At 36.6% G+C, this 21,105-nt stretch overlaps 1 pseudogene; it reads left to right on the forward strand.

Moving 5' to 3' along the window:
- The first annotated feature begins 17,555 nt into the window (after positions 1–17,555).
- LOC123596462 lies at positions 17,556–17,956 on the forward strand (annotated as a pseudogene).
- Positions 17,957–21,105: the final 3,149 nt, after the last annotated feature.

The following is a 21,105-nucleotide window of genomic DNA, read 5'->3' on the forward strand; positions in this document are numbered from 1 at the left end:
GATCATACCACTTTGCCTCTCTGTTAGTAATATATACAATTGTCTACTAAGTCATACTCTCATGTATATTGTGTAAGGACAGACTTTAAAAGATGCTAATGCTATAAGCCAAAATAAAGCAAGCTTTTAAAATGTGTATTTCTTTGATTACTGATAAGAAAAATATATGTACTGCATATGATTATAACCATCTTTGACTTTTATAAATTGTTGATGTCTTTTATTTTTTTCTATATTTTTTCCTTTATATTTTTCCTTTTCTAGGTTTATATATACAATTTAACCAGCTGTGTGCTTGCATACATATATACATGCATATACATTTCACTCTTTGTATATATATACACATACACACACACACACACACATAGAGAGAGAGAGAGGATTTATAAATATACACACATACATACTTTCATCTGTGTTAAATAAGAATTAAACACACAGGGGCACCTGGGTGACTCAGTCAGTTAAGCGTCTGACTTCGGCTCAGATCATGACCTTGTGGTTCATGAGTTCGAGTCCTGCATCAGACCCTGTGCTAACAGCTCAGAGTCTGGAGCCTACTTCAGATTCTGTATCTCCCTCCCTCTCTCTCTCCTCCTTCCTTACTCTCTCTCTCTCTCTCTCAAAAATAAATAAACATTAAAAAAAAAGAAATAAACATGCATAATTCTACAAATTCATTGGTTAATATCTGATTTTCTTGCTACAATGACCATCATTCTATGAACTTTTGACAGTTAATTACACCATAAAATATGGCTTATTATTAATATGCATTGTCATCACAGTCTAGATATTATATAGTTGTAATATCCTAAATTGTAATTCAGCTCTGGATTCTCCACTCATAATTTTATGGACAAATTTTAGCTCTTTAAAGCAGATTATTTGAATATTTCATTGTATTCCTGAAAAAAGTTATTTTTTGCAAATTTTTAGAAATGGTTTTGCTTCTGTTCTTCTAAGACTTAAAAGAGAAGTCATAAATGCCTTCAGGGACAGAAAAATAGTTTTAATGTTTAAAAAAATAACATTATAAGGTGTGGTACTAATGGTGGCCATCTAAAGGATGTTAGGTCCAACTACGGGCAAATTCATTTTGTATAATTAATGTGATCAAACAAAACCTATTTACTGGCTGAATCCAGAATCAGTCCAATAGTTCTCAACCTTTAGAGAGTAAGAATTCTAGATGTTCAGTGAAAACTGTCATTCCTTATAAATTTCATGGAATAAATTCCTCTTTGCTTTAAATAGCCACACATGCACACACATACCATACTACACATGGACATATTTATGTATGTATATTCATATATATAAAATATTTTTACTATCAATTCAAGTTAGACATGTAGATATTTTTGGTCTTGGTATTCTGTATATGCTGAAATTTTGAAATTGGCAATAACAAAACAGACTAAAGCCTTACTTGCAATAAAAAATTTGGATGTGAGTCCATTTTGTATCCAACAGAAGAGTTTTTACATGAGATTCATTTGTGTATTTGTTTAATATCTTCTTTCCCAACTAGAATAAGTGAAGAAATCAACTACAAATAATTAATATTAATTGTTATTATCTCTCCATGTCTCCCTTAGATATCTTTCTCTAAATATTTGATTTTCTTTGCAACCACCTCATTGAATGTAAGTCATCTTTTTTTTACATTTATATATTGGCTTTTAAATGATATTCGTCATGGAAGGTATTCAGAACCTATTTATGAGATATCAGTTTGAAAGTACATGAAGAAATGTGGTATCTCTAGATGCCAAAACATTTGTGTACTTTAGTTTTATAACTTTTCAGTTAAGTGCAGATTAAATTGAAACTCAGCGGACATGTCTCAAAAGAGATTTTCTCTCTTTCCCAGGCATTTGAAAAACTTGCTATAAACTTCAGGTCTTCTGATAATCAACATTGGTAGCTAACTTGTTAGAAGGGTTGGAGTTCCTTGTACTTTTTCTTAAAAAGTTTTAGCTTTCTAATGGCCTGAGAATGATTTAATCTTTGATTTGTGGTACAGATAAAAAATATTTCCATTTATCTTTGGCTTGAACAATAACTACTGGGAGAAATAGAATGTTAGTGATTTTTTTTCATATGGCATTTCTCTTTTAAACATGATATAAAATGAAATACAATAAAGATGGTTACATTTGACAGTGTTAAGGATAAAATGGAAATATGCACAGGCACAAAAGAATACACACCAGTGACCATATATTTGAAGTAAATGAACAAAATAAAATAATAATCATAAAGAGATATGACTCAATACTTAGATAACAGAATTAAATGTACCAATTTGGTGAATATTTATTAAATAAGAGTTAGATATTTATTAAATAAGATAGTCTTATTAAATAAGAGTTAGAAGCTTGCTCATTGACACTCATTTCTTTATTCCTTTTCTTTTTTTTTCTTTACATGGTGAAAAATATTACATTTATGTTACTGATGTAGAATTTTCTAATTATGTAAAGATTAATGATCCTTAAAATGTTACACATTTCACATTTTTGAAATTTGGTATTTATGGGCCAGAAATTTTTTGAGAAAGAATTTGGAGGATACTTTCAGATTTGGCCAAAAATAATGAAATAGATCCAATAAGTTGGAGATCTGAACATTATTTTGACAGGTGTGGGAAATGAGGGCTATACCTGCCTATCTCAGCCCTGGTTTTCAATGCTTCACTTGCACTGGCTTTCAGCCATTTTCAACCATGGTATGAATGAGGTATATAGTTAACATTAAGTGACAAGGTCACTACTAATGATGTCCTGGAGGGCAGCCAGTCCAGTCCTAAACTGTGAATTGGCCATGTGGAAAGAAATGAGCATGAAACACAAAAGACTGCTGCATCTAAATTCAGTGCTAATAATACAAATAAATACATATCTTCTATGCTTTACACAGCACATTAACATATAGAACTTCTTGTGAGAGTCACAATTAAAACAATGAGGAAGCACAGTACTTTTAGCCATGGTTACAAATAACAAAACTCATGTTCAGAATGAAATGGCATGTTTAAAGTCTGAAATTAATAATAATAATAATAATAATAATAATAATAATAATAAAAGATGCTTTCTTAAGCAAGACAAAGAGAAAGAAAAAGGAAGGCCTGAGTGATAATTTGAGTTTAAGTGATAACCAATACAAAATGTCAAAGTACCTCAGTACATAAAAAATAATAGTCTTGATTGTAGAAGAAAGTAGAGGGGGGGGAAAGCCAAGGCTCTAGTGATAGTAAACCTGATGGTAGATGCCCTTTAAGATTCTGTTTAGATGTGTGATTCAGTAATCCTCGATTCTATGGTTTGTTAAAGAAAAGTCTGCAATGAAATAAAAATTACATAAATTTGACTTAATTCACTAGTATTTTCTGCAAGTCTACTAGCTGCTCTTTTTTTAAGTTTATTTATTTATTTTGAGAGAGAGAGAGAGAATGTGCTGATGAGTGCCTGAGCACAGGAAGGGCAGGGTGGGAGGTGGGGAGAGAATCTCAAGCAGGCTCTGGACTATCAGCATGGAACCCAATATGAGGCTGAATGTCAACAACTGTGAGATAATGGCCTGAGCCAAAATCAAGAGTCAGACACTTAACTGACTGAGCCACACAGGCTCCCCTAGCCTACCAGCTGCTCTTAACTGTTAACTATCTCTTCTTTGTGACCCTGTTGAAAACAAGTTTGTATCACTCTTTAACTGAATAATTACTTATCTGCACTGCAAACTATTGAGTTCCTGTCCTCTCAATTTCTTTTTGTTTTAAAAAGGAAATCACTTAATTTTTTTTTTTTTTAGTTCTTCACACAGTGACTTTACAAATATAAATTTAACACCTATGTCCTGTGGATTCTTTTTTTTTTTTTCAACGTTTATTTATTTTTGGGACAGAGAGAGACAGAGCATGAACGGGGGAGGGGCAGAGAGAGAGGGAGACACAGAATCGGAAACAGGCTCCAGGCTCTGAGCCATCAGCCCAGAGCCTGACGCGGGGCTCCAACTCACGGACCGCGAGATCATGACCTGGCTGAAGTCGGACGCTTAACCGACTGCGCCACCCAGGCGCCCCTGTCCTGTGGATTCTTAACTATCATTTCTTTCGCTCTTATTAGAAGCTGTCCTTTCCCTCCCATTTTGTCATAGGTTATATAACGTTTGAGTGGGAGAACCCCCAGAAACACTGAAAGCCACTCACTTTACTTTACAGATGAGACACGTTGGTTAAAAGATTAATCCTCACCTTAACTGTCACTCTAATAATTCAAAAGAAAGAACCCTCACATTCCAGTCACTATTGTGCCACTATTATATGCAGCATAGCACTGAAAACCAGGCAGCTAATTTAACAATTCAGGTCTGGATTTTTTCTTAGACAAATACTTAATTCTTCTTCAGCTTACATCAAGGAGGAAATATATTATTAACAAGTTAAGGCTATTATGTAATTCGGAAATGAAGACACAGGCCTATTCTTGAGTGCTGAGTTGAGTGAGCCTGAAAATATAGGGCACTCAACTCATAATTTAGCAAAAGGCAGAAGATTTCTAAATAAACCCCAAAGCTAATCATTTAAAATCATGTAGATTTACCAACAGAATATGTAAATAAGCTACATATATAACTTTAAATATTCATGGCTATATGTGATCTGTGAGAACAAAGTATGTTTTTTATATCAAGATAGAGAAAATAAAAGCTATAGTCTGTCTCTATTTTTTTTTAATTTTGAAAACTTTACATTTTAAAAGAGAATAGAGGGAAACAAACCACAAGAGACTCTTAACAATACAGAACAAACTGAGGGTTGACTTAGGGAGGTGGGTGGGAGAGGGACTAGATAGGTGATGGGCATTAAGGAGGGCACTTGTGATGAGCACTGGGTATTGTATATAAGTGATGAATCACTGGTTTCTACTTGTGAAATAAATAATGCACTGTATGTTAACTAACTGAAATTTAAATTAAAAAAAAGATTTTATGTTTTAGAGTAGCTTTAGGTTCAGAGCAAAATTTATAGTTTTAAGTTTATTTTGTTATTTATTTTGAGGGAGAGAGAGTGAGTGAGCAAGTGTGAATGGGGCAGAGAGAAAGGGAGAAGGAGAATCCCAAGCAGACTCCACAATCAACACAGAGCCTGACACAGGGCTTAATCTCACAAACCATGAGATCATGACCAAAGCCAAAATCAAGAGTCAGACACTTAACCAACTGAGCCACTCAGGTGCCCCTTAGAGAAAAATTTAAAAGAAAATACAGATTTTTTTCCCAAACACCTCCTGACCCCACACCTACATTGCCCTCCCCATTTTTAACATTCCCACCACAGAGAACATTTGTTCCAATTGATGAACCTGCACTGACACAACATAATCATTCATAGTCCATTGTTGACATTGGAGTCTATATCTGAGGTTGTACATTTCACAGATTTGGAAAGCTATATAATGGCATGAGTCCATCATGGGATCATACAGAGTATTTTTCACAGTCCTAAAAATCCTCTGTGCTCCACCTGTTTATCTTTCCTACCCTATTCCACTCCTGACGACCACTGAACTTTTTACTGGCTCCATAGTTTTGTCTTTCACAGAATATTATATAGTTGTAATTATACAGTATATAGTCTTTTCAGATTGGCTTCTTTAATTTAGTAATATGCATTTAACTTTCCTCCATGTCTTTTCATGGCTTGATAGTTCATTTCTTTTTGGCACTGAATAATATTCCTTTTTAAATTTTTTTTTCAACGTTTATTTATTTTTGGGACAGAGAGAGACAGAGCATGAACGGGGGAGGGGCAGAGAGAGAGGGAGACACAGAATCGGAAACACGCTCCAGGCTCTGAGCCATCAGCCCAGAGCCCGACGCGGGGCTCGAACTCACGGACCGCGAGATCGTGACCTGGCTGAAGTCGGACGCTTAACCGACTGCGCCACCCAGGCGCCCCTATAATATTCCTTTTTTAGTCTGTTGATGTGATTCATCACATTAATTGATTTTTTTTGGCTTTTTACAAATTTTAATTCTTGTTAGTTAACATACAGTGTTATATTAGTTTCAAGTGTACATGACAGTGATTCAAAAATTCTGTACATCACCAAGTGCTCATCACCACAAGTGCACTCCTTAATCCTTGTCCTATTTTTTCATTTGGTATAAATCTCTGTCTTCTCATTTTGTCTAACTCTCTGTGCTTGTTTACTAGGTTAGAAAAGTCAGTTATGTCTTCTGTTCTTGAGAGGGATGGTCTTATGAAGAGGAGATCCTGCAGGGCCCTGCCATGTAGTGCCTCCAGTCCCCAGGGACTAGAGCTTCCAAGAGTGTCTCCAATGTGTGCTGTATGTGCTCTGCTTCTTTGTCCTGGATGTTTTATCCTTCAGACAAGTCTTCTGCAAAGGCTGTCTTTGTCTGTCGTGTGGAGAGTTTGGCCACTGGCCTGAATATTTTAACTAAGTGGGCTGTGGTCTGTTTGTGAAATGAGATCTATCACCGACTGTCACCAGAACCAAGACTCCACAAAACTCCCCAGTTGGATGACGTGATGTGAGCAAGGATTTGGGCTGGTCTTTTGGGGGAGGGAGACTGAGGCAAGCTTGACTGGAAGGGGCAGTTCCATTGGAGCCCAGGGGGTAGGGCTTGGTGAAACCAAGTTAGAGAGTGTTCCCACTGTTCTGGTTCTCACTGGTGGTACTGTGCTTATGCTGAGGGTCAGGGAAGGGAAATGGAGCCAACCAGTTCCTTTGTTCTTAGTGGGGTTTCTCCGTGGACACAGTCTCTCTGGTACACATTCCAAGATGAAGGAAAACCTCCCCACTGTGAGCGCCACGCACTCTTCAGATTGCTGTTTCTACCCTGAATGTCTGCCCGTTGTCTGGCTGTCTTTTAAGAGCAGCACAATACCCTGTGAGCTCTATCTCAGCCAAGTCTGCTGCCCTTTAAAACTTCAGGCTTTAGGGGTGCCTGAGTGGCTCAGTCAGTTAAGCGTCTGACTTTAACTCAGGTCATGATCTTGTGGTCCATGGGTTTGAGCCCCACATTGGGATCTGTGCTGACAGCTCAGAGCCTGGAGCCTGCTTCAGATTCTGTGTCTCCCTCTCCCTCTGCCCTTCCCCCCTCTCAAAAATGAATTAACATTTAAAAAAATAATTAAAAAGAGAACAACTTCAGGCTTTAAAGCTTCGATGGTTGCAAGAACTCACGAAATTCACCCTCTCTCACTTTCCAAGCCAATTATTATGGGGATGCGATTGGGCTCCATGTTATTCTGTCTCATGCCCTTCTCACAACTGGGGTTCCCTCCTCACCACAGTGGCTAGGATCTGTTTCTCTCCCAAACCGCATCTCTGCACTTCCTATCTTCTTCAATGTGACCTCCTCTCAACCCATAGTTGTAGAGTTTGTTCTGCTAGTCTTCAGGTGAATTTCTGGGGTATTTAGGATGATTTGAAGTTACTTAGTGGTATTTGCGGGATGAGGCAAGCCTAAGGTCCTCCTACTCCACCACCATCTTCCAAACACTCCTACATTAATTGATTTTTGAATGTTGAACTACCCTTTCATACCTGGGATAAATCCCACTTGGTCATAGTGTATAATTATTTTTATACATAATTGATTTTACTTGCTAAGACTTTGTTGAGAATTTTTGCATCTTTGTTCATGACAGATATTGTTCTGTACTTTTTGTTTTTTGTAATGTCTTTGTCTAGTTTTGATATTAGGGTAATGTTGGCCTCATAGAAATGTCCACTGGCAACAAATTCCCTCAATTTCTGTTTGTCTAAGTTAGTCTTTATTTTAACTTCACAGGAGAAGTAATCTCACAGAATACAGAATTCTAGGTTGGACTTTTTTTCCCTCTCAACCCTTTAAATATTTCTCTCCACTCTCTTCTTGCTTGCATGTTTTTTGAGAAAATATTGGATGTGATTTTTATCTTTGCTTCTCTAGGGGTAAGGTACTTTTTTCCTGTGGCTTCTGTCAAGATTTTTTCTTTATCTTTGATTTTCTGTAGTTTGAATATAATATGCCTAGGAGTAGTGTTTTTTGACATTCATTCTGCTCAGTGTTCTCTGAGCCTCCTAAATCTATGGTTTGGTGTCTGACATTAATTTGGAGATTTTCTATCATTATTTTGTTCCAACATTTTTTTTATGTTCCCTTCTCTTTATTATATATCTGGTATTCTCATTACGTGTTTGTTATACCTTTAGTAATTGTCCCACAGTTCGTTCGTTCTTTCTTTCTTTCTTTCTTTCTTTCTTTCTTTCTTTCTTTCTTGTCTTTATTATCTTTGCTTTTCAGTTTTAGGTTTCAACTGATAGATCCTCATGCTCAGAGACTCTTTCTTCAGCAGTATCCAATCTGCTAGTCATCCACTCAGATGGTTAATTTTGTGAGTGAACTTGATTGGGCTAAGGAATGCACAGATGGCTGACAAACAGTTTTTTTCTGGATGTGTCTGTGAGAGTGCCTCTAGAAGAGGCATGTGCATCAGTAGACTTAGTAATTAAGATTACCCTTTCTGGCACCACCCAAATGGTTAAGGAGCAAAAATAAGGGGAAGCGGAAGAGGAAGAGGCAGAAGAAGAAGATGAAGAAGAATAAAGAGAGAGAGAAAGAAAGAAAGAGAATGAGGAGAAAAAGAAGAGAAGAGAAGAGAAGAGAAGAGAAGAGAAGAGAAGAGAAGAGAAGGGAAGGGAAGGGAAGGGAAGGGAAGGGAAGGGAGGGGAAGAGGAGAGGAGAGGAGAGGAGGGGAGGGGAGGGGAGGGGAGGGGAGGGGAGAAGAGAAGAGAAGAGAAGAGAAGAGAAGAGAAGAGAAGAGAAGAGAAGAGAAAGGAAAGAAGTCAAAGGAAGGGCTGGTTCTTGCTCTCTCCTCTTGAAATGGGAAATTCATCCTTTCCTGCTCTTGGACATTGGAACTCCTTTTTCTCAGACCTTCAGACTCCAGGACATCACAAGTGTCTCTTCCAGTTTTCACACTTTCAACCTTGGACAAGGAGTTACACCATCAACTTCCCTGATTCTCAGGACTTTTGACATGAGCTGAATTATATCACCAACTTCTCTGGTTCTCCAACTTGCAGAAGACAGATTGTGTGAATTCTCATCCTCCACAATCAGGTGAGCAAAATTCTTTTTTTTTTAATGTTTATTTTTGAGAGAGAGAGTGATTAGGTAAGGGGCAGAGAGAGAGGGAGATACATAATCTGAAGCAGGCTTCAGGCTCTGAGCTGTCATCACAGAACCTGATGCGGGGTTTGAAGTCATGAACAAGGAGATCATGACCTGAGTGAAGTTGGACATTTGACCGACTGAGCCACCCATATGCCCCAGGTGAGTAAATTTCTATAATAAATCTACTCTTATACATATATCTATGTATTTTGCTGGTTCTGCTTCTCTGGAGAACCCTGACTAATACATGCACCAAAGGCATTCTTCATTTCTTTTACAGTATTTTTGACCTCTAGCGTGTCTGTTTGGTTTTTTCTAGGATTTCCATCTCTCTGCTTATGTTGCCCACCTGTTTTACATGTTATCTACTTTATGCATCAGAGCCCTTTGAATGTTATTCACAGTCATTTTCAATTCCTGGTCTGAAAATTCCAGCATCCCTGGCATGTCTAGTTCTGAAGCTTGCTCTGTCCTTTCCAGTTCTGTTTTTTGTCTTTTATTAAGTCTTGTAATTTCCTTCTGAGAGCTATACATGAAGTACTGGGAAAAATGAACTTCTTTAAATAGGCCTTTAATAACTGGTGGTAAGATATAGAAGGAGGGGAAGTGTTCTATAGTCCTGTGATTAGGTGCCGGTTTTGAGTGAGCCTGTGCCTCTGGACTGTAAACTTTACAAGTCTTTGTTGGGTTTTTCTCCCCTGCCTCAGGTAGGACAGAATGGCTACAGTGGGCTGGAGTTGGATATTTCCTTTCTCCCACTTGGCAAGATAGTGCTGACTGGAGTTGGATAGTTTTATTCCCCCGGGTCAGTAAGGCTCTGGTTAACAAATAATCTAGTAGGTTAGGCTCTGGTTAACTAGTTTCCCCTCAAGGTGTGCCTTGTTAGGATGAACAGAATTCTCTTGTATGTTTCAAGATGTTTCCTTTTCTCTTCCTCCTGCAAGAAGCAGGAGGGGGTTTTTCTCAGATATTTACTGAAGGAAACTGCTTGAGCTCCTGGAGGTAAATCTCACAAAAATTGTGGGGGCATTTTTATGACACAGTCCCCCTGGAGTTATCCACATTGATCTTACAGCAATTTATCAATTTCAGTTCAGGTTTCCCTACCTGGCAGTTCCCATTGCAGCGTCCACTCTTGAGTCTCTGTTCTGTTGAGTTGTGCCTTCCTTTTTTGGTCTATCTGAATCTCTAATCTTTGGCTGAGCAGTTTCTCAGGCATCCTCCCCTCTTTTATGGATCCAAGATGAGTTGTTGAATTTTCAGCCTGTTCAGATTTTTACTTGTTGTTGGGATGGAGTGGTAACTTCCAAGTTCCTTAAATGCTGAACCAAGACCCAGAACTGATTTATTTTTTATAACACAACTCTATGTCTCTGTAATCTGATTAGAGTTCTGTGTGTCCATCCTCAGACCATTCACGTTCATGCTGACACTTGGAATGATTTCTGATATTACACATGTTTTTAACTTTCATTCTGATATTTGATGGTTTGGATGTTGCAATTAATGACTTCTATCTTGTTGACTTCAATTATTTGAAAATGTGCTCAAAACAAATGTTTCTCTGCCCCACTACCCAATAGGTATATATATCTTAAAATCTATTGTTCTTCAGTATTTTTAGCCCAGTTGTCCCTTTTCTTGTCTCCTTTTCCTTTTCCTTCCGTGGCTTAGAATTTCTGGTGGCTGTTAGATCTGAGCTATCAGGAACTTGATTATAAGAAAACAACAGTGCTGTCACGGCACCATGCAGAAGCAATGACAATTGTCTCTATTGCCATTCAGCATTCAATCCCCCTAATATTTTGTTCACTCCATGCCAATAAGGGAATAAAGTTATAGCTCCATATTTCAAGGAATTTGGAATATAATAGTGGAATAAAAACATGTACATATTACTATAACAGAATGTCATTTAAAATGTGAGCCAACAAGGTAAAAGTGTTATTCAATTTAATTCAAGGAATACTGAGTGTATTAACAAGCACTGTGCTGCGGGCTCAGTGGAAAATGATGTTTTCTTAGCAGCTCTCTGTCTAATGAGAGACAGGAAAGTAAACAAACCATTATGATACACTGAGGAAAGTGCTATGATAGGAAAATGCTATAATAGTTCAAAATAGAAAGAGTCACATCCCACACACTACTCTGTTGTAATGCAGGTTTTTGGTTTTGTGTTTAAAGATTTTAGAATAATAGGGGCAAAAAAACTTCTAAAGATCCTTAATGAGAAAAGTTGCATTAGATACTTGGCTGAATCCAGAAAATGGTACATATGTTGACAAGTTCTTTTGCTAAGACTTACTGCTTTGAGAAGTGCAAACTCAGGCAGAAATATTCTCAGAGACTTTCATCTTTTAAGATAGCCTCAATTGTCTCTAAAACTTACTTGGTCAGCAAAATTCTATTAATCAAAACACAGAAGCTTACACATTTGCCAGATAACTTCTACAGAAGGATAAGCCATAATGTTAACTATAATCAAACACAAAATTTTAGAAGCATAAACAATTAAAGCATAACAGAGAGGGAGGGAGGCAAACCATAAGAGACTCTAGAATACAAACTGAGGATGGAGGGGGGGAGTGGAGGAGAGGGGAAAATGGGCGATGGGCATTGAGGAGGGCACTTGTTGGGATGAGCAGTGGGTGTTGTATGTAAGCCAATTTGACAATAAGTTATATTTAAAAACAATTAAAGCAGGAGGATTTGGAATAGATGAGCTGGAGAAGTCTTGTGCATGACACTTCAGCCTCTCAGATTTGTTCTTTATTTCAAGTTACACTGGACATAGCTCTAATGATTAATACTTGACATAATTCAATGAATATATTTTTACACTTTAGAATCTGTAAAACTATGTAATATAGTTTTCCTCATTTCAGTCCCATAAATACACTTTGGAATAATCATAATTCCAATTCTATAGACAAGAACAGAGATTGGAGAAGATAAGAAATAGCAAGCTGGCTAAGTCACACCTTGAGCCATCTCTTCTAATGTCAAGTTCAGTGATTTTTCTAAAACATTTTATGTAGCTCCTGGCAAAATATTTGTTCTAGATTTTGTGATTTAACTTTAATTTTGATTTATTTTTACCTTATAAGCTGTTAGTTTTCTGCAGAAATATCTATCCAGTCTTTCTCATCTTATCATTAAACTTTTTAAAATATTAGTTGGGGTACAAATTTTCAATACATAAAACCTAAAATAAATAAAAGTTCTAAAGTACTTGACGCCTTCCAAAAGGGCTTTGCATTAACTTCATGTAGATATTTCTTTCAATAGAAAGAAATTCATTAGTTTAAAAATGTATGTTTGTGACCATTCACCATACCCACATCCTCCAATTTGTATTGAATATTTTAAAAAATCCATTTGATTCTTTAAAGATACTTAAGAGTGATCTAAAACAATTAAACTGATTAAAAGTAGTACAAAATGGCTTAAATGACACACCAAATAAGTTTGTTTTCACATTGTCACATTGGTAGACATTTGTATTCTCTAATTTAAGCACAAATGTTCAATGTGAGTGATACAGCTTCCAAGGGGACAAAAATTGGTTCTTGGGGTACAAAAAATGTTAGATATTATAATGATGTGAAGTCCTCCAAAGAGCCTCAGTCCATCAACATATATACAGTACATCTTTGGTATTAAGTGTTATAGAGATGGGCAATTAGGGGGAAAAAATGGTCAAAAAAGGCTAGTTGGAGAAGGGGACAATAATGAAAAAAAAAAAAGGTTGAGATATATAGTTCTAAAGATTATACCTGAGAAGATCTCAGTGTTCTGTATTGTAAAAATAAAGGGGATGGTGGTGTCAGTTGTGGGGGAGAGATTGCTTAAATTGTTGAATTTTATAAAATGGAAAAGACAGGTTCAGTATGCCGGTCTACTGTATAGTTATCACTTATCCACAATTCCAAAATCCCAAAACTGCTTTAAAATTTAGAAGTTTTTCATAAGTTGATATCTACAAAATAACAAATTTAGATATCCCTGAAATCTCATTTCCCACGTTTCCTTTGGTAGACTACAAAGTGCTGTTTCAGCAGACCTGAGTTAACTCAATAGAAGAACAAACTAATAGCATCCAATGCTAGTTCCAGAGCCCCCACTCCTTCTTGCCAGTGAAGACACTTCCTTGACCTCAGAAACTTCCATTTCTTCATGGTCACCTAGATGTCCCCTGCCACCTGCACTTTTAATCATGTAAGTGATGAACATTTAGAGGCTGGGGGCTTCTTCTAGATTTAATTCCACACTGTGTCCAGCCCAGTTATATCAGACTAAACATAACCCTGACTTGAATTGATGTGAGGCTATTTAGTACCTATATTGATACCACTTAATGTAAAGAACCATTCCTGAGACACCAGAAAAAAAGAACATATTTACTTACAGAGTGCTGCTCCAAATTTCACTGGAATGTTATTAATATATAGAATATCAATGGTAATTACCTTTCTAAAATTCAAAAAAATTCCCAGTTTCAAAACTCATCTGGCCCCAGGGTTTCAGATAAAGGTTACAAGCATGCAGAAAAAACAAAGTTTTGCTAGGGAACTTGAGATAACATAACAAGGTGTACGTGGTGCAAAATAGGAAAGGAAAGAAACTATTTCTGTGAACAGTGGATTTGTGCTCAAAAGTGGGTTGGATATGACCCCCAAATGTATGTGATATGAACTTTAGAGATTATTTCCTTAAAGCTATGGTCCTTTACTATATATATATATTCCACAAGCCTGCACATCTTCCAACTGGTAGTATTTACATTGTTTTGCCTTAGGATTTCCTCTGAAGCCAAGGTAGGTTGTTACCCCTCCTTAAACCACCAGTCTTTCACAGATGGCTGGCAGTATTTGCTATATAAATCCTCAGATTCCTTTGCTTTTCTTTTCTTTTCAGTTTTGTTTTGTTTTTGTTTTTGTTTTTAAATAGTCTCTACTCCCAGCATGGAGCCTGACATGGGGCTTGAACTAGGGTCTCTGAGTTCAAGACCTGAGCTGAAATCAAGGGTCAGATTCTTTAATGGACTGAGTCACTCAGGTGCCCCAATTCCTTTACGTTTTGAAGTAAGTGGGTTTTAATAATGTTCCCATGGGGTTAAATTCTAGTTACCCACAGCATAGTTGGCTTGATAGCATATTCTACAAGCTGCCTCACTGCCATTTTTACTTCTGTACTTTTTTAAAAATTTTGTTTGTTTATTTATTTATTTTGAGAAAGAGAGATACAGCACAAGTGTGGGAGGGGCAGAGAGATCGGGAGAGTGAGAATCCCAAGCAGGCTACACACTGCTAGCACAGAATCTGACAGGGGCCCGAACCCACGAAACCACAAGATCGTAACCTGAGCAGAAACCAAGAGTCAAATGCTTAACTGACTTTTCTACTGGTACTTTTCTACTGGTGTTTACTACCTCTTCCAAATACTATTTGTGCTTTCTTCTCTCTCAGTCTAATCCTGGGGGAACTCAAACTAAAACAAAGACATTTAATTTTTCCAGTTTTTACTAAGAACTGAAGTTCTTGATTGAATCCCACATTAGTGTCAGGGCTTCTGTTACTTATAGTATTCTAATGTTGTCTGCCTGCCTGCCTGGCTTTCTAAAAACTTGATTTTACAGTCCTTATGATTTTCCATCCGCCCCTTAATGTTTTTGCAATATCACCTTCAGCCAATACTGTTCTCTTCAAACTGCTTGATTATTTGCCTGTTGTCTAGTCCCATAACCTACTGATAATTTATGATATACCAGCTGGATTAAACATCTATCAAGAATCTCCATTGGATCCAGATGCTTCTCTATGTCAGAATATCTTGGTTTCAACAGCATAGATTCAAGCCCAATAATGATCAGTTTGCTTTATTCCACTCTAATTAAGTGGGCTGTGTCTAGCCATGTTCTGAGATAATAAGATCTTATGAATCATGGTAATTATCATCATCATAATAAAAAAGTTATGGGAGACTTACTAAGTGTCATGACCCTTGTTAAATGCTTTACTGTTGTGTCTCATATCTATGAACCAGCTCTGTTTATCATCACACTGAGACCTAGAAAGTGAAGTAACATACTCAAAGGCATATAACTGGGAAGATAGGGTAACAATTAGTCCCCAGGACATTTCATTGCAGAATCCAGGCTTTTAACCAGTATACTGTGATATCTCTCTAAATTCTTTCAAAATAAGGAATTCTTGCCCCTTGGAAAAAAGTCTTAGTCCAGTGTTAGTCATTAGATGCCGTTTAGCCATGACCTCAGGGCCCTAAAAGACTCCTTTTATTCAGGATATGCCAAGATTCCCAAGATTGGTAGCCTGCAAATTTGACCTTTTTTTGCTTTTGCTTACTGTCTTTTACGTATCAACAGCAATAACTGAGCAAGAGATACAATTTCTACTAAAACTCCAGCTTTTGAACATTTGCATTATATGACTTATGAATAACACGTGTTAGAAGCAGTCTTAAGATGTTTAAAAAAAGAACAAGATAAATATGTCATTAAAAGCAGAGCTTATTTTGTCTCTCAAGACATTGTTGTATTACAAATGCTTGTTTAATAGTTTAATCATTACAAGATGCTTGTGTGATTAATATCTACTTATTATTCAAATCCTCAAATGGAGCTTTCCTTGCAGATAACCTCCCATCTAAACACTGATGTTTAAATTTTTTTTTAACATTTTCGTCTATTTTTGAGAGACAGAGTGAGCATGAGCAGGGGAGAGGCAAAGAGAGAGGGAGACACAGAATCCAAAGCAGGCTCCAGGCTCTAAGCTGTCAGCACAGAACCTGATGTAGGGCTCAAACTCATGAGCCCTGAGATCATGACCTGAGCCAAAGTCCGACGCTCAACTGACTGAGCCACCCAAGTGCTTCTAAACACTGATGTTTAGCACACAGATGTGTGATGAACATTGAAGCTATCACTGCATGCCTATCTTGAGTCAGACATTTTTACATACATTATTATGATAAAGCCTCCCAATAACCTTGGAGAATATAGATCATCTACATTTTCCTTTTCAGAGAAACTGAAAATGAGAAGATTTTGACCAGTTGCTCAAAGTCACAGCTTTTAATTAAGAATTCAGTTGGATTTTAAGTTTCCTTTTTAGCCAATGTTCCCATTTAAAATGATAATAATAGGGGTGCCTGGGTGGCTCGGTCGGTTGAGCGTCCGACTTCGGCTCAGGTCATGATCTCGCGGTCCATGAGTTCGAGCACCGCATCGGGCTCTGTGCTGGCAGCTTGGAGCCTGGAGCCTGTTTCAGATTCTGTGTCTCCCTCTCTCTCTGACCCTCCCCCGTTCATGCTCTATCTCTCCCTGTCTCAAAAATAAATAAATGTTAAAAAACATTAAAAAAAAAGATAATAATAATTGTGATCAAATATCCATGATAAAAAATTCAGTGTTAACCATTTTTGAGTTTATAGTTCGGTGGCATCAAGTACATTCACACTGTTGTGCAACCAGCACCTCTATCCATCTCTAAAACAGTTTTTCTATCTTCCCAAATTGAAACTGTATCCAGTAAACAATAATTACCCATTATCCCTCTCCATAGACCCTGACAAACACAACTGCATCCCCATTTCTATAAATTTGACTACTTTAAAAACTTCGTGTAAGTGCAATCATACAGTATTTGTCTTTTTGTTATTGGCCTATTTCACTCAGCATAATGTCTTCAAGGTTTATCCAAGTTGCAGTAAATTTCAGAATTTCCTTCCCTTTTAAAGCTGAATAGTATTCCATGGTAAATATATGTCACATTGTGTTTATCCATTCATTTATTGACTTGCACACTTGGGTTGCTTCCACATTTTGGCTATCACAAATAAAAGCGCTATGAACATGGGTGTGCACGTAACTGTTCAATCACTGCTTTCAGTTCTTTTATGCATATACCCAGAAATGGAATTCCTGGATCATATGGTAATTTTTTGAGGAAACGCCATACAGTTTTTTACAGAGGCTATCCCATATTACATTCCCACTAGCAGTGTGCAAGTGTTTCAGTTTCTTCACATATTCATCAACGCTTTGCTTTTTTTGTTGTTTTATTTTGTTTTGTAATAGCCATTCTAAGAGGTACGAACTGGTGTCTCATTTTGGTTTGAATTGCATTTCCCTCATGATTCCATTGGTTGTTTTAATCTCTTGACAAAACCCTTTGATATACAAATATTTTTAATTTTGATATAATCCAATTTATCTAATTTTTCTTTTGTTGCTCATGCTTTTGATATCATACCCAAGAAATCACTAACAAATCCAAGAGCATAGCCTTCCTGTGCTGTTTCTCTCTTTTGCTCAGGTCCATGGCACGGGAAGGATGGGCAAGTGTCACAGCCTTTGTGCTGCCAGGATAGCTCCATCCTGGAGATGAGATCAGAAGTGGCATGATAAACAGTACAAGAAAGTCAATTTGGGCACAGCCCTGAAGGCCAACCCTTTTGGAGGTGGTTGCCATGCAAAGGGAATTGTACTGGAAAAAGTAGGGGTTGAAACTAAAAGTCCAAATTCTGGCATCAGGAAATGTGTCAGGGTCCTGCTGATCAAGAATGGCAGAAGAAATCACAGCCTTTGTACCCAAATGTGATTGGATTTTATTGAGTAAAATGATGAAATTCTGGTTGCTGGATTTAGTCACAAAAGTCATGATGCTGGTGACTCAAAGTGGCCAATATCTCTCTTTTGTACTTCTACAGAGGAAAGAAAGAAAGACCAATATAATAAGTTTTGATGGTGAAAACATGACAGCAATAAATTTTCATAAGCCAAAAAAAAAAAAAAATCCAAGAGCATGAAGCTGTCTTTATTTTCTTTTAAGAAGCTTACAGTTTTAGCTCTTATGTCTTTGATGTATCTTGAGTTAATTTTTGCATATGGTATGAAGTACAGATCCAAATTCATTCATTTGCATGTAGATAATCCAGTTTTGTCAGAACCAGTTGCTGAAAGAACTATCTTTTCCCCTATTTAATAGTCTTGGCAACCTTGTAGAAATCATATGACCATATATGAGAAAGTTTATTTCTGGGATCTCTATTTCATCTGTTTTTGTTCCTGTTTTTATGCCAGTACTACCCTGTTTTGTTTACCTTGTAATTAAGTTTGGAATCAGAAAGGGTGATACCTCAAACTTTGTTGTTTTCAGGGTTGTTTTTAGCTATTAACAGTCCCTTAAGATTCCGTGTGAATGTAAACAGGGTGCCTGGGTGGCTCAGTCAGTTAAATGCCTGACTTCAGCTCAGGTCATGATCTCACAGCTCATGAGTTCAAACCTCATGTTGGGCTCTATGCTGACAGCTCAGAACCTGGAGTCTGTTTCAGATTCTGTGTCTGTCTCTCCTTCTCTCTCTCTCTCTCTCTCTCAAAAATAAATAAACTTTAAAAAGTTGAAAAGATTCCATGTGAATTTAAAAAATTTTGTAAATATTTTTGCAAAAAACACCACCAGGATTTTTATATGGATTACACTGAATCTGCAGATTGCTTTGGGTGTGTTGACATCATAACAATATTACATCTCCCAGTCAGTGAACCCAGGAAATAAACTTTCCACTTATATTTGTCTTTAACTTATTTCAGCAACGCTTGGTATTTTCCAGTGTACAAGTCTTTTACCTCCTTGGTTAAGTTTATTCCTAAATATTTTATTCTGTGATGCTATTATAAATGGAATTGGTTTCTTAATTTTTATTCAGATTGTTCATTGCTAACATGCAAAACTGCAACTGATTTCTGTGTTGATTTGGTATTCTGCAAATTTGCTAAATTTGTTTATTACTTCTAACTGCATTTTTGTGGAAGGTTATTTCTTTATGGCATATCATTTTTGTTATGTCACACTGCCTTTACTGTTGGCTTGAATTCCAGTGACTATCCATGCAATTGTGGCAAAGACATAACTCTTATTTGTTTTTTCATCTTGGGGCTATGAAAATAATGATTAAACAATAAAAATAACAATGTGATTAAGAACATAGATTTTGGCAAAAGTTGATTCGGCCCTTTATTTGCTTTATTTCCTGAGCATCTTTTATTTATTTGTTTAACGAGGCTTATAAGTATCGTCACTTGCTAGTGCTTAATATATGAGCCTCAGATTTCTCTTCTATTACTTGGGTATGATCAAAAGTTGTAAGGATTCAATAAAGTGTCTGGCTCATACATCAGTAAATGTTAGAAAATGTCATCTCACAGTATCCCCATATCAAATGAATCAAATGAAATAATATATATGAAAATACATTGTGACCCAATCAACTCTCTTATAAAATAATACTTTTTAAAGCATACATTTTTTAATTTACTTTTTCCCACAAGACTTCTGCAGGAGAAATGAGTTCTTAGTTCTGGAAGACAAAATGATCATTAAAATATTCTCTGCTCTTGCCTTCTCCCACTGGACCACTAAAAATCACCCACTGATCATGAGGAACCCCATTATTTCTACAATCCCTCTGTCAATACCAACAAGTTCTTTCTAAACATGTAGCTACTTCAGGGCACCTGCATGGCTCTGTTGGTTAAGTGACTGACTTGGCTCAGGTCATGACCTTGTGGTTTGTGAGTTCAAGCCCCGTGTTGGGCTCTGTGCTGACAGCTCAGATCCTAGATCCTCCTTTGGATTCTATGTCTCTCACTCTCACTCGCTCTCTCTCTCCCTCCCTCTCTCAAAATAAACCTTAAAAACATTTTTTTAACATGTAGCTACTTCACATGAAAGCTATAAAGTACATAGTAGTTCATCCATAGCTTAGTAGGAATTAATGAGTTTCAATTTGTAAAGTACTTAGAATGCTGCCTGATATATAGACAGTATTATGTGTTTATTCAATAACTGAAATAGTTATGTGAAAAGCTGTGTCCAGAAAACCCCAGGTCTTTGTGTTCTTCTTAAAATGGTGTGATTTTGTGTTTATGTCTCTTACAAAATTCTAATGAAAAGAATATAAATGTCACAATAGAATATTTAGCAATTTTATTCTTTACTTCTATCCCCTCAGCCTTAATTGAGAAATAGCTTTATAATTTTTATGAAATATTTAGATATTTTACAAATTTTGCCTCAAAGATTCTAGAAGCTTCTTTTTTATCTCACACATCTCATGATGAGTTATGATTACTTAACTGTTTACTTGTAAATATTACAGCAGTTAAAACATGGATATTTATTAACCCCTCAGGGTTAAGCATGGGGTAGTTACCTATGGATCTACCACTGGTTAGTGAAGCAGTCATTCTGAAATAATAATTAATAAATTTAAGAGGAGATTTGGTCAGGGCAGGAAAAGTCAAAGTCTTGGGATTACCAAAATGAAGTTTTGATGTTACAATTGCTAGAGAACAAGATTCCTCATTCACTTTATGACACTCACATAGGCTAAAATTATGCTTAGTGTACAGATAATCTCAGGTCAAAATTTGAGAGTTTAATAGGATGTTCAGCTCATAGAGTAGCTTATGAAGATGGAGAATGATCAATTTGGAATCACCTACGTACTCTCACGCTGCATTATGAAATGTATACTTGAAAAAAACATTAGATTAATGTGGAGAAATAACAACATAAAGAAGGAAAAAATCAAGCATCTCTCAAGGACACGTTTTAATGAGTCCTTAAAAGAACATCCATGCTGATATGTAAAATAGTTGCCCCTTCACAAACTACATGTCCTCTAGGAAAAAAAAAAATCTGAGACCACTTATATTAAGAAAAGGGATAACAGATGGTCATACAAAATTTAATTTTTTTTCTGTGCACATAGGCAAGGTGAACAGAACCACTATTAACTTTGGCAAATGTTCACAGTTATTACAGCATCTATGGTGAGCCTGAATGCTAGCATGGCTAAGTAGAATTGTGTTTTTTGTTT

This window comes from Leopardus geoffroyi, chromosome B1 (genome assembly GCF_018350155.1).
Source record: "Leopardus geoffroyi isolate Oge1 chromosome B1, O.geoffroyi_Oge1_pat1.0, whole genome shotgun sequence".
Lineage (NCBI taxonomy): Eukaryota > Metazoa > Chordata > Mammalia > Carnivora > Felidae > Leopardus > Leopardus geoffroyi.